The sequence below is a fragment of the Aethalodelphis obliquidens genome, unplaced genomic scaffold (assembly GCF_003676395.1).
Source record: "Aethalodelphis obliquidens isolate GAN/ISIS:26980383/991018 unplaced genomic scaffold, ASM367639v1 scaffold18, whole genome shotgun sequence".
Taxonomy (NCBI): Eukaryota; Metazoa; Chordata; class Mammalia; order Artiodactyla; family Delphinidae; genus Aethalodelphis; species Aethalodelphis obliquidens.
In genome coordinates, this window is record NW_020837962.1 from 30,451,744 (window position 1) to 30,465,616 (window position 13,873).

Sequence of the window (13,873 nt, forward strand, 5' to 3'; positions counted from 1 at the left end):
CGTTCTTCATACATATAAACAGAGGTTACAGTTTCTTTGTGGAATATGCCAGCACAAAGTATTACCTCCAGCCCCACTGTAACATGATCTCCCTGAAAGAGGTAGGGTGGAAAGTTCCAGAGCTGTTTTTGTTCCTGAGGTGGAGGGTAGAGAGGAGGAGTGCTGTCTCCCCACTCGCCTGCTTGGGAGAGTCCATACAATTCTGCCTGCAGCCACCCAGCCACAGCTGATTAGACCAGAGGTGGACAAGGGCTGCCATGTATTGTTGTCTGGGCTGTACCCTGCACAAGGAAAGGAGTGCGTGGGCTCAAGTGAAGCCTGAGTGTGTGCCTTGGATCAGGGCTCCATCTGCCTGCCTGGAGGAAGGATGCCTTTTCCAAATTAACACAAATGCACCCTGTATGCCTGATCTGAGCTGGGTGAGTTAAATTCTCTTTCTTCCAGGCACATAGTATTCCTGGGCTTTAAAACTGAGAAGTCAGATAGAACTGGGTCTGGAACAGGGAGAGAGAACAGAGCAAACACACAGAGAGGAGAGGGTGCAGAAAACCAGCCTGAGCCCCCAGAATGTGGGGATACAAGCTGCGTAATGATCTCCAGCTGGGATTCTGGACCTGAGAGTTCTGACTTGGGTTCCATGAGATATGCCTGGCTCTCTCAACTAGATTTCCCTCCTTGACATGGGCTGGTTCAAGTGCATTTCTTGTGGTTGCAACTAGTGATGCCTGACTGAGGCAAAGGCCCTGTGAAAAACTAATCCCCAGGTGCCTTTGAGATGGATCATCTGAGTCCCATGCCTACTCAGTATAACTTCCCCTAATGTTTCTCTGTTGATGAAAGTAGAAAAGTGGTTGCCAAGGGCCAGGGAGAAGGGGAAGGGGGGACTAGATTTTAATGGATTTAGAGTTTCAGTTTTGCAAGATGGAAAATTCTAGAGATCTGTTGCACAACAAGATAAATATGTTTAACACTACTGAACTGTACACTTCAAAATGGTTAAGAGGGTAAATGTAATGTTATGTTTTTCACTACAATAAAATATATTCATAGAAAAGATGATAGACTATTGTTTACTAGTTCTGAGAGTTGCCAGATTTTGTCTAAACCAGTCCAATTGCAAAATGACCCCCCTTAGAATGGTAAGTTCTGCCTGCAAAAGAAAAAGTGGAAAATAGTAGTTGTCCCATCAAGAAAACGTTCTACTTCAATAAAAGTAGCAACAATCACTAATTCAAGGCATGAGGTAAAAGCCAGCCTCTAGTTCTGTGAAGGTAGAGCCCACCAGATGGGCTTCAGATAGGTCAGGGTGTTAACCAGCTTTGGAAGGTGCGCAGAAGTTAAACAGGGAGATGCTGACTTCTGAACTCCCTGCAATTCAATATCCAGCGAAGCAGATTGAGTTTGCTGGCCTTAAATAACAGGAAAGTTGCAGTCTGAACTCCAGTGTTGCAGATTACAAAGCAAAAGGCATTCTATGGGAATAGACACACCATGGGGCAATAATGAATATCAGAGATGGCCTTTGCCATTAAAAACAAAATGGAAATTGGGAGAATGGAATTAGAAGAAAGGGTATGGCACCTACTGGGCCTTCAGACATGGACAATGTCAATGGTGGGCTCACTCCTTCACTTCTTAACTTTTTTTTTTAGTTTGATTTTTATTTTATATTGGGGTATAGTTGATTTACAATGTTGTGTTAGTTTCAGGTGTACAGAAAAGTGATTCAGTTATACATATATCCATTCTTTTTCAGATTCTTTCCCCATATAGGTTATTACAGACTACTGAGTAGAGTTCCCTGTGCTATACAGTAGGTCCTTGTTGATTATCTACTTTATATATGGTAGTGTGTATATGTTAATCCCAAGCTCCTAATTTATCCCTCCCCACCCTTTCCCCTTTGGTAATCATGTTTGTTTTCAAAGACTGCTTCACTTCTTACCTTTCAGTGTAAGTATAAACATGAACATTTATAATACCACATCTCAGCTGTCTCTTGTCTGCCCTTTCCTCTCTTTCTTTCACTCCAGCCTCATCTCCAACTGGGGTGCTGGGGGTCAGCAAATAAAGATGGCATGACTGCATGGGGTCACCTTCAGCCCCTATTCCAATTTTGCCATGTGGAAGTCCAGTGGCCCCTGCAGGTCCTGTCTGCACTCTAATCCTCATCATTCCTTATAAAGCGTCCCTAGTGGGGCAGGGAGAGCATTGCGTGGTGAAGAGAGTGCAGGTATCCTAAGATGGGGCTAGAAGTACCTGTGCAATTCCTGCTAGCATGACCCTCCCCCGACCAACTCTCACCCACCTTTCCCTCAAAGTCAAAGGCAAGAGTGCCAGTGTTCTGAGCCTTTGGATGCCTTTTTTTTAGGGGCATCTTCTATCTCTCCTACTGAGACTGTTTCTGATAGGAACAGTAAGATTTGGCTTCTTTATTCCCAACTCAGGCCCAAAGTGATACAAAAGCCAAAAATATGCCACCACCTAGACTGTGAAGTCTCCTGAGGGTGCAAGCCACTCCAGTACCTCCCAGCTCTCATCCTTATGAAAACATTCTGGACTTAAATGTTAGTTGCCTTCTGTTTAACAAGAGACAAGTATGTATGATTCAGACCATTTACTGGGTATATGGTTTCTCAAAATCTATTTCCAGTTCCCTTAACAAGCTGTGCCTTTGGATAATCTGGTATCTCTCATTTTTCCATCTTTGCCCCAGCTCAGAGGCACTCTACGCTTCACCTTTCAAAGCCTTACACTGACTAGCAAAATGTGTTATATAGAGCTCGTACCCAAAAAACCATGTTAAACTTGTCACTGATTTTAATTTTCTCTTCCTGGTGCCTGTGTGTTTTTCAGTGACATTTTCAACTAGTAAAGGATCAAAAAGTGTCTAAACTAAATTAAATATAGAGAAAAAGCCCAAAACTGAATTTTTTAATTAAAAAAAGAAATAAAAGTATTCACACAATCCTGGCTGATATGAGAGACTATTACTAAGAAAACAAAATGCCATTCTGCTAGGAAGATGCTCTGCTGTTTTGAGCTGAGTGCATTAAGGGCCACCTCTTATAGTCAATGATTTACATCACAGTATTTTAAGTTTTCGTGTTGTTTTTTGCGGGAACCTCGGTGAAGAATGAACACTTTTCTGAAGAAGCCAGGAAAATCTTATTGATATATAGAATAAAAATCTACCCACATGAGGCCCAGGTATGTGTCTTCTGAAAAAGGTCTGGGTACACCCTCCACTTAGAGAACTGCCATCATGGCCAGTTTGGACTGCAACGCTCAGAGCCCCCAGATTAAATACGGGTCTTGGGAATCTTGTTCGTTTTTATCCTGCTTTGTTCAGCTTTTGCTTCAATACCACACTCCCTTTGAGGCAGGCAGAGTTCACTAGAGCAAGAGCATGTGTGATAAATCCTGACCCCAGCCGCCTTTCCCTTGCACTAGGGAAACCACAGTTCTCAAGTTAGTGCAATGGGAAAATCTGGGTTTTGGAACCTCATTTGAATCTCTACTCTGCCACCTATTAACTGTCTGACCTTTGCAACTTAACCTCTCCGAGCTTATTCTTTCCTGCATGAAAATATCTGAATCTGTTAGGAGTCCTGGATAGCAAGCAACAGAATCCAATTTTAGGTAAATTAAGCCAAAAATGGAAATTTATGTATTGTTAGTTTCTGGTGTACAGCAAAGTGATTCAGTTATTCTTTTCACATTATTTTCCATTATGGGCTATTACAAGATATTGAGTATAGCTCCCTGTGTTTTGAGTATAGCTCCCTGTGTTATGAGTATAGCGCCCTTGTTGCTTATCTATTTTATGTATAGTAGTTTGGATCTGTTAATTCCGTACTCCTAATTTATCCCTCCCCTGCTCCCTTTCCCCTTTGATAACCATAAGTTTGTCTTCTTTGTCTGAGAGTTTGTTTTATACATAGATTCATTTGTATTATTTTTTAGATTCTACATATAAGTGATATCATATGACATGTGTCTTTCTCTGACTCACTTCACTTACTGTGATAATCTCTAGGCCCATTCGTGTTTCTGCAAATGGCAATATTTCATTCTTTTCTATGGCTGAGTAATATTCCATATGTATATGTGTGTGTATTATCTATCTATATATATGCATATCCTTGCCTCCTTTGTCATAGATTAGTTGACCATAGGTGCATGGGTTTATCTCTGGGCTTTCTATCTTGTTCCATTGATCTATGTTTCAGTTTTTGTGCCACTACCATATTGTCTTGATTACTGTAGCTTTGTAGTATAGTATGTAGTCAGGGAGTCTGATTCCTCCAGCTCTGTTGTTTTCCCTCAAGACTGCTTTGGCTATTTGGGGTCTTTTTTGTCTCCATATAAATTTTAAGATTTTTTGTTCTAGTTCCGAAAAAAATGCCATTGGTAATTTGATAGGGATTGCATTGAATCTGTAGATTGCTTTGTGTAGTATAGTCATTTTCACAATATTGCTTCTTCCAATCCAAGAAAATGGTATATCTCTCCATCTGTTGGTATCATCTTTAATTTCTTTCATCGGTGTCTTATAGTTTCCTGCATACAGGTCTTTTGTCTCCCTAGGTAGGTTTATTCCTAGGTATTTTATTCTTTTTGTTGCAATGGTAAATGGGAGTGTTTCCTTAATTTCTCTTTCAGATTTTTTATCATTAGTGTATAGGAATGCAAGAGATTTCTGTGCATTAATTTTGTATCCTGCAACTTTACCAAATTCATTGATTAGCTCTAGTAGTTTTCTAGTGTCATCTTTAGGATTCTCTATGTATAGAATCATGTCATCTGCAAACAGTGACAGTTTTACTTCTTCTTTTCCAATTTGTATTTCTTTTTCTTCTGTGATAGATGTGGATAGGACTTCCAAAACTATGTTGAATAATAGTGGTGAGAGTGGACCTCCTTGTCTTGTTTCTGATCTTAGAGGAAATGCTTTCAGTTTTTCACCATTGAGAAAGATGTTTGCTGTCGGCTTGTCATATATGGCCTTTATTATGTTGAGGTAGGTTCCCTCTATGCCCACTTTCTGGAGAGCTTTTATCATAAATGTGTGTTGAATTTTGTCAAAAACTTTCTTTACATCTATTGAGATGATCACTTGGTTTTTATTCTTCAATTTGTTAATATAGTGTATCACATTGATTGATACACAATCAATCAATTTATCCCTGGGATAAATCCCACTTGATCATGGTGTATGATCCTTTTAATGTGTTGTTGGATTCTGTTTGCTAGTATTTTCTTGAGGATTTTTGCATCTATATTCATCAGTGATATTGGTCTTAATTTTCTATTTTTGTAGTATCTTTGTCTGCTTTTGGTATCAGGGTGATGGTGGTCTCATAGAATGAATTTGGAAGTGTTCCTTCCTCTGCAATTTTTTGGAAGAGTTTGAGAACGATGGGTGTTAGCTCTTCTCTAAATGTTTGATAGACTTCACCTGTGAAGCCGTCTGGTCCTGGACTTTTGTTTGTTGGAAGAATTTTAATCACAGTTTCAATTTCATGACTTGTGATTGGTCTGTTCATATTTTCTATTTCTTCCTGGTTCAGTCTTGGGAGCTTATACCTTTCTAAGAATTTGTCCATTTTTTCCAGGTTGTCCATTTTATTGGCATAGAGTTGCTTGTAGTAGTCTCTTAGGATGCTTTGTATTTCTGCGGTGTCTGTTGTAACTTCTCCTTTTTCTTTTCTAATTTTATTGATTTGAGTCCTCTCCCTCTTTTTCTTGATGAGTCTGGCTAATGGTTTATCAAATTTTGTTTATCTTTTCAAAGAACCAGCTTTTAGTTTTATTGATCTTTGTTATTGTTTTCTTTGTTTCTATTTCATTTATTTCTGCTCTGATCTTTATGATTTCCTTCCTTCTGCTAATTTTGGGTTTTGTTTGTTCTTCTTTTTCTAGTTCCTTTAGGTGTAAGTTTAGATTGTTTATTTGAGATTCTTCTTGTTTCTTGAGGTAGGCTTGTATAGCTATAAACTTCCCTCTTAGAACTGCTTTTGCTGCATCCCATAGGTTTTGGATCATCGTGTTTTCATTGTTATTTGTCTCTAGGTATTTTTTGATTTCCTCTTTGAGTTCTTCAGTGATCTCTTGGTTATTTAGTAACGTATTGTTTAGCCTCCATGTGTTTGTGTTTTTTACGTTTTTTTCCCTGTACTTCATTTCTAATCTCATAGCCTTGTGGTCAGAAAAGATGCTTGATATTATTTCAATTTTTTTAAATTCACTGTGGCTTGATTTGTGACCCAAGATGTTATCTATCCTGTAGAATATTCCACGTGCACTTGAGAAGAAAATTTAATCTGCTGTTTTTGAATGGAATGTCCTATAAATATCAATTAAGTCCATCTTGTTTAATGTATCATTTAAAGCTTGTGTTTCCTTATTTATTTTCATTTTGGTTGATCTGTCCATTGGTGTAAGTAAGGTGTTAAAGTCTCCCACTATTTTTGTGTTACTGTTGATTTCTTCTTTTATAGCTGTTAGCAGTTGCCTTATGTATTGAGGTGCCACTCTGTTGGGTGCATATATATTAGTAATTGTTATATCTTCTTCTAGGTTTGATCCCTTGATCATTAGGTAGTGTCCTTCCTTGTCTCTTGTAACATTCTTTATTTTAAAGTCTATTTTATCTGATATGAGTATTGCTACTCTAGCTTCCTTTTGATTTCCATTTGCATTGAATATCTTTTTCCATCCCCTCACTTTCAGTCTGTATGTGTCCCTAGGTCTGAAGTGGGTGTCTTATAGACAGCATATAGATGGGTCTTGTTTTTGTATCCATTCAGCAAGCTTGTGTCTTTTGGTTGGAGCATTTAATCCATTCACGTTTGAGGTAATTATTGATATGTACGTTCCTATGACCATTTTCTTAATTGTTTTGGGTTTGTTTTTGTAGGTCTTTTTCTTCTTTCATGTCTCCCACTTAGAGAAGTTCCTTTAGCATTTGTTGTAGAGCTGGTTTGGTGGTGCTCAATTCTCTTAGCTTTTGCTTGTCTGTAAAACTTTTGGTTTTTTCATCGAATCTGAATGAGATCCTTGCCGGGTAGAGTAATCTTGGTTGTAGGTTCTTCCCTTTCATTACCTGAAGTATATCATGTCACTCCCTTCTGGCTTGTAGAGTTTCTGCTAAGAAATCAGCTGTTAACCTTATGGGAGTTACCTTGTATGTTATTTTTCATTTTTCCCTTGCTGCTTTCAACAATTTTTCTTTGTCTTTAATTTTTGCCAATTTTATTACTATGTGTCTCAGTGTGTTTCTTCCTTGGGTTTATCCTGTATGGGACTCTCTGTACTTCCTGGACTTGGGTAGCTATTTCCTTTCCTATGTTTGTTAGGGAAGTTTTTGACTATAATCTCTTCAAATATTTTCTCTAGCCCTTTCTCTCTCTCTTCTCCTTCTGGGACCCCTATAATGCGAACGTTGTTGCGTTTAATGTTGTCCCAGAGGTCTCTTAGGCTGCCTTCATTTCTTTTCATTCTTTTTTCTTTATTCTGTTCCACAGCAGTGAATTCCACCATTCTGTCTTCCAGGTCACTTATCCATTCTTCTGCCTCAGTTATTCTGCTATTGATTCCTTCTAGTGTAGTTTTCATTTCAGTTATTGTATTGTTCATCTCTGTTTGTTTGTTCTTTAATTCTTCTACGTATTTGTTAAACATTTCTTGCATCTTCTCGATCTTTGCCTCCATTCTTTTTCCGAGGTCCTGGATCATCTTCACTATCATTATTCTGAATTCTTTTTCTGGAAGTTTGCCTATCTCCACTTCATTTAGTTGTTTTTCTAGGGTTTTATCTTGTTCCTTCATCTGGTCCATAGCCCTATGCCTTTGCATCTTGTCTATCTTTCTGTGAATGTGGTTTTTGTTCCACAGGCTGCAGGATTGTATTTCTTCTTGCTTCTGCTGCCTGCCCTCTGCTGGATGAGGCTATCTAAGAGGCTTGTGCAAGTTTCCTCTAGAAGTGTGTTGTTTTATTTCCAAATATTTTGAGGTTTTCCAGCTATCTTTCTGTTATTGATTTCTAGTTTAATTCTATTGAGGACTGAGAGTAGATTTTATATGATTTCTTTTTTTTTTAACTGGTTAATGTGTACAAGTTCATTGCCACTAGACCTGTCTTACAAGAAATTCTAAAGGAATTTCTTCGAGTTGAAACAAAAGGATGCTAACTAGCAATATGAAAACATATAAAACTCACTGGTAAAGGTAAATATAAAATCAAGTTCAGAATACCCTAATACTGTAATCGTGGTAAGTAAATCACTTTTATCTCAAGTATAAAAATTAAAAAACAATAGTAAAAGTAACCATAGCTACAATAACATGTTAATGAATGCTCAATATTAAAAGGTGTAAACTATGACATCAGTAGTAAAAAATATGGGGGGAGAAGTAAAATTGTAGACTTTTTGTATGCAGTTTAAGGTATGCTGTTATCAGCTTTATCAGCTTTTTAAAAAAATATTACATCTAGAAGGTGTTTTATGTAAGCCTCATAGTAACCACAAAGAAAAAACCTATAGTGGTTACCCAAAAGATAAAGAAAAAGATAAAACATATTATTACCAAAAAAAAAAGAATCACAACAGAAGACAAGTAAGAAAGGAAAAAAGCAACTAAGGAACTAAAAAATAAATAGAAAACAATTAACAAAATGGCAATAGTAAGTCCTTACCTATCAATAATTACTTTAAATATAAAAGGACTAAATTCTCTAATTGAAAGACACAAGGTGGTTGAATGGATAAAAAAATAAGATCCAACAACATGCTATCTACAAGACACTCACTTTAGCTTTAAGGACACACATAGCTTGAACGTGAATGATGGAAAAAGATATTCCATGCAAATTGAGTAACAGATAAAATGGACTTTCAGTCAAAATTGGTCACAAGAGAAAAAGAAATATACTAGATAGTGGTAAAGGGGTCAGTCAATTCATCAAGAATATACAACAATTGTAAATCCATATGCACCCAACATTAGAACACCTAAGTATTTTAAACAAATATTTACAGAACTGAGGAGAGAAATAGATAGCAATATAAAAATAGTAGGGAACATCAATGCCCCACTTTTCACATTGAACAGATCATCCAGACAGAAAATTAATAAATAACACACCTGAATAATAGACCTAATGGATGTAAGAGACACATACAGAACATTCCATACAACAACAACAAAATACACATTTTTCTCAAGTGCACACAAAATATTCTCCAAGACATTCTATATTGGGTCACAAAGCAAGCTTTAACAAATTTAAGGAGATTGAAACCATATTTAGTGTCTATTCCAACTGCAATGATATGAAACCAGAAATCAGTAACAGGAAAAAACTGCAAATTTCACAATTATGTGGAAACTAAACAACACAGTCCTGAATAACCAATGAGTCAAAGAAGTAATCAAAAAGAAAATCAGAAAATACTTTGAGACAAACAAAAATGAAAACACTGCATACCAAAACTTATGGGATGTATCAAAAGCAGTCCTAAGATGGAAGTTTATAGCAATAAATTTGTACATTAAGAAAAGAGAAAGATCTCAAATAAACAAACTAAATTTACACCTCGAGGAATTAGAAAAAGAAAAACAAAGAAACCCAACATTAGCAGAAGGAAGAAAATAAAAAAAGATTAGAGGAGAAATAAATAAAATAAAGATTAGAAAGACAGAAAAAAAATCAATAAAACTGAGTTGGTTTTTTGAAAAGATAAAGAAAATTGACAAAACTTTAACTAGACTAACCAAGGAAAATAAGAGAGGACTCAAAAAACAAAAGTGTAGATGACAGAAGAGATATTACAACTGGTACCACAGAAATACAAAGAATCCTAAGGTTACTATGACAACAAATTGGATAACCTAGAAGGAACAGATAAATTCATAGAAACATACATACAACCTACCAAGACTGAATCATTAAGAAATAGACAACAATAGAACAATAGAACAGATCAATGATGACTAAGAAGATTGAAGCCATAATCAAAAGACTCTCACCAAAGAAAACCCCAGGACAGGATGCTTTCACTGGTGAATTCTACCACAAATTTAAAGAAGAACTTTTTTTTTTTTTTTTTTCGGTACGCAGGCCTCTCACTGTTGTGTCCTCTCCCGTTGCGGAGCACAGGCTCTGGACGCGCAGGTCCAGCAGCCATGGCTCACAGGCCCAGCCGCTCCACAGCATGTGGGATCTTCCCAGACCAGGGCACAAGCCCATGTCCCCTGCATCGGCAGGCGGACTCTCAACCACTGCACCACCAGGGAAGCCCTAAAGAAGAACTTTAAAAAAAAAATTCCTAAAATTCATATGGAACCACAAAAGACCTGGAATAGCCAAAGAAATCCTGAAAAAGAAGAACAAAGCTGGAGTCATCACACATTCTGGTTTCAAACTAAACTACAAAGCTATAATAATCAAAACAGTATGGTGCTAGCATAAAAACAGACACACAGTCTAATGGAATAGAATGCAGAGCCCATAAATAAACCCATACAAATACACTTAACTAATATTTGACAATAGAGCCAAGAATACCCAGTGGGGAAAAGATAGTCATTTCAATAAATGGTATTGGAAAAACTGGATATTTACATGCAAAAGAATGAAATTGGCTCTCTCTCTCTCTCTCTCTCTCTCTCTCTCTCTCTATATATATATATATATATATATATATCACTCACAAAAATTAACTTGAAATGGATTAAAGACTTAAATGTAAGGCCTGAAATTCAAACTCCTAGAGGAAAACACCATGACATTGGTCTCTGTGACCATTTTTTAGGTATTACACTAAAAGCACACTCAATAAAAACAAAAATAAACAAGCAGGACTACCTCAAATTAAAAAGCTTCTGCACAGCAATAGAAACAGTCAACAGAATGAAGAGGCAGCCTATGGGATAGGAGAGAATATTTGCAAACCAGCTAATAGATAAGGGGTTAATATCCAAAATGTATAAGGAATTCATACAACTCAATAGCAATAATAATAATAATCTGATTTTTAAATGGACAGAGGGCATTTTTTCAAAGAAAACATACAAATGGCTAACAAGTACATGAAAAGATGCTCAATATCACTAATCATCAGGGAAATGAAAATCAAAATCACAATGAGTTATTACCTCACACCTGTTAGAATGGCTATTATCAAAAAGACAAAGGATAACAAGTGTTGGCAAGGTTGTAGAGAACCCTGTACACTGTCAGTTGGAATGTAAATTGGTGCAGCCACTATGGAAAAAGGTGTGAAAGTTCCTCAAAAAATTAAAAGTAGAACTCCATATGATCCAGCAATCCCACTTCTGGGTATATATCAGAAGGAAACAAAACCACTATCTTGAAGAGATAACTGCACCCCTGTGTTCATGGCAGCATTATTCACAATAGCCTAAACATGGAAACAACCTAAGTGTCCATGGATGGATGAACAGATGAGATATACATATAATGGAATATTGTAGAATGGTGGTTGCCAGGGGCTGGAGAGGTAATGGGGAGATGTTGGTTGAAACTTGCACTTAAAAGATGAATAAGTTCTGGATATCTAATGTACAGCATGATGATTACAGTTAACAATACTGTATTATATACTTGAAAGTTGATGAGAGAGTAAATCTTAAATGGTCTCACCATCAAAAAAAAAAATTATGTGAGGTGATGGATGTGTTAACTAACCTTATTGTGGTAATCATTTCACAATGTATACATGTATCAAATCTTCACGTTGTATATCTTAAACTTACACAATGTTATATGTTAATTATATCCAATACATCTGGAAAAAAAAACTTAAAGAGGAGAAGGGGGGGGGGGTTAGTTCTACATAAGGTGAAAGGCAGAAGAATCACATAATGTCACCACCCAAAGGGTTTCTTAATCATCTATTCAGGTATTTTAAGTTGGCATCCCAGTGGACTATATTCATTCTGAGATAAGTTCTCTTTGGCCAACACAGGGTTTTTGTTTTGTTTTAACTAACCCAACTTTATTTATAAAGTTCTGAAATCCCAGACTCTCTGGAAAGATGGGAAGAGCTGACAAAGCAGAGTCCATATTCCAAGCTGTCAATAATCATTGGCTGAGATTTAACAGGAGGGAATCCCTTTAGACCTTCAGTCTCCTGCCACAGTTTCCAGTTCCAATTCTGTAAAGCCAGAGCTTCCCTCTGTGCTTTGCAGCTACCAGTCATCAGAATTCGCAGGTCCTGAGAGTTTAATCCCCTTGCTCAATGTGTAAGGAAACCAAGGACCAGAGAGGCAATAGAAATTGCCTAAAATCAGAGCCTGTTGTAAACAAAGTGGAGGGCTCGGGCGTCCCCCTAAAGACAGGAGGAGGCCCAGCTGGGATGGTCTTTGAATGACCAAGGACTTTGGCAGTTGTGGACATCTCAGGTTTTAGTGAGGACTTCGGGATCGGAGCTTTGAGCAGGGTAAGCTGCCCCCGGTCCCCAGCTTCCTCCCGGGGGTCTCCTCCCCCACAATCCTAAAGTCCCATTCTGCACTCGCCGGAGTATCCCCAGCACCAGCTCCCGGAACGATGGAATGCACCCTGGGCTCCTCCAGAAGGAGTCACTGTGTAGCAGGAGCGGACGCTGTCACTGGACTCCCTGGAAGACAGGATCCTCGGATCCTCGGCTCCTTCACTGGCGACCCCCTTGGGGCGCCACCTAGGGGTGCAGAGGGCCTCCCGGGTTCTTCGGAATCGCATTATCTAGAAGGCCAAATGTAAATTAGCTAGCTAGTGGGAAGCAGCTGCATAGCACGGGGAGGTCAGCTCGGTGCTTTGTGACCACCTACAGGGTGGGGTAGGGAGGGTGGGAGGGAGACGCAAGAGGGAGGGGATATGGGCATGTATGTATATGTATAGCTGATTCACTTTGTTATAAAGCAGAAACTAACACACCATTATAAAGCAATTATACTCCAATAAAGATGTTTAAAAAAAATAAAAGGCTACTGCGGGGGTACGGAGGGCTCAGAAACTCTCTAGAGGGACCCACCCGCGCCAAGGAGGCTAGAGCTCCATGCGTCCGGCGCCCGGGGAGCACCAGTTGCAGGAGCCGAGTGCCCACCCTTCGCCTCCGCGCAGAGACAGGCGGGGACCCCGGGGCGGAGCCGAGCGCGGGGCGGGAGCACTCGGCCGCGCCCCAGAAGCCGGGAAGAGCTTCGCGGGCGGAGCGCCAACTCTAGCGGAAACCCGGAGACCGCGACTCGCCTGGGAAGCGCGCTGAGCCAGGAAGAAAGAGGAACACCTCCTGCGCAGTGCAAGTGCGGGTCCCCGAGACCGCCAGGTGGACAGGGAAGCGCGGAAGCCCGTAGGTGCAGAGCTCCGCGCAGTCCCGGGGTTCCAGTGGCCGGGTGGGGGGCGTCGCCCGGGCTGAGGGGTCCGATGCCCACTTCTTTCTCTGGGGTCTTCGGGACGCTTTGCCTGCTGCCGCCCTAGGGATGCGCCCTGGCTGGCTCGCACTAGAGGTGTGGATGCCCTCAGATGACCAGGCCGGGGACCGTAGGCTGGGACTGGGCAGTGAGGCCGCAGACCGAGGGAGCCAGTGGGTGGGCGGGCGCCAAACTGCAGGGGAGGGCGTGGACGGGGGACACCCTCGGGAAGGTGAGCAGGAAAGGGGAGGAATTTTCTCTGGGAAAATTCCCGTTCACCGTCTCCTCCCTCCACCCCCAGTTTTCTTCCCGCCCGGAGATCCCACAGGCTTTGCTTCTCGAGCTTAAATTTCCGACGATTTCCGCCCCTGCTGGGGCAGCGCCTCCGGGAGCCGCGCGGCCGTGCCGGGTGGTTAATAAGGGAGAGGAAGGACGGGGATCTTGGAGCGGGCTGGTC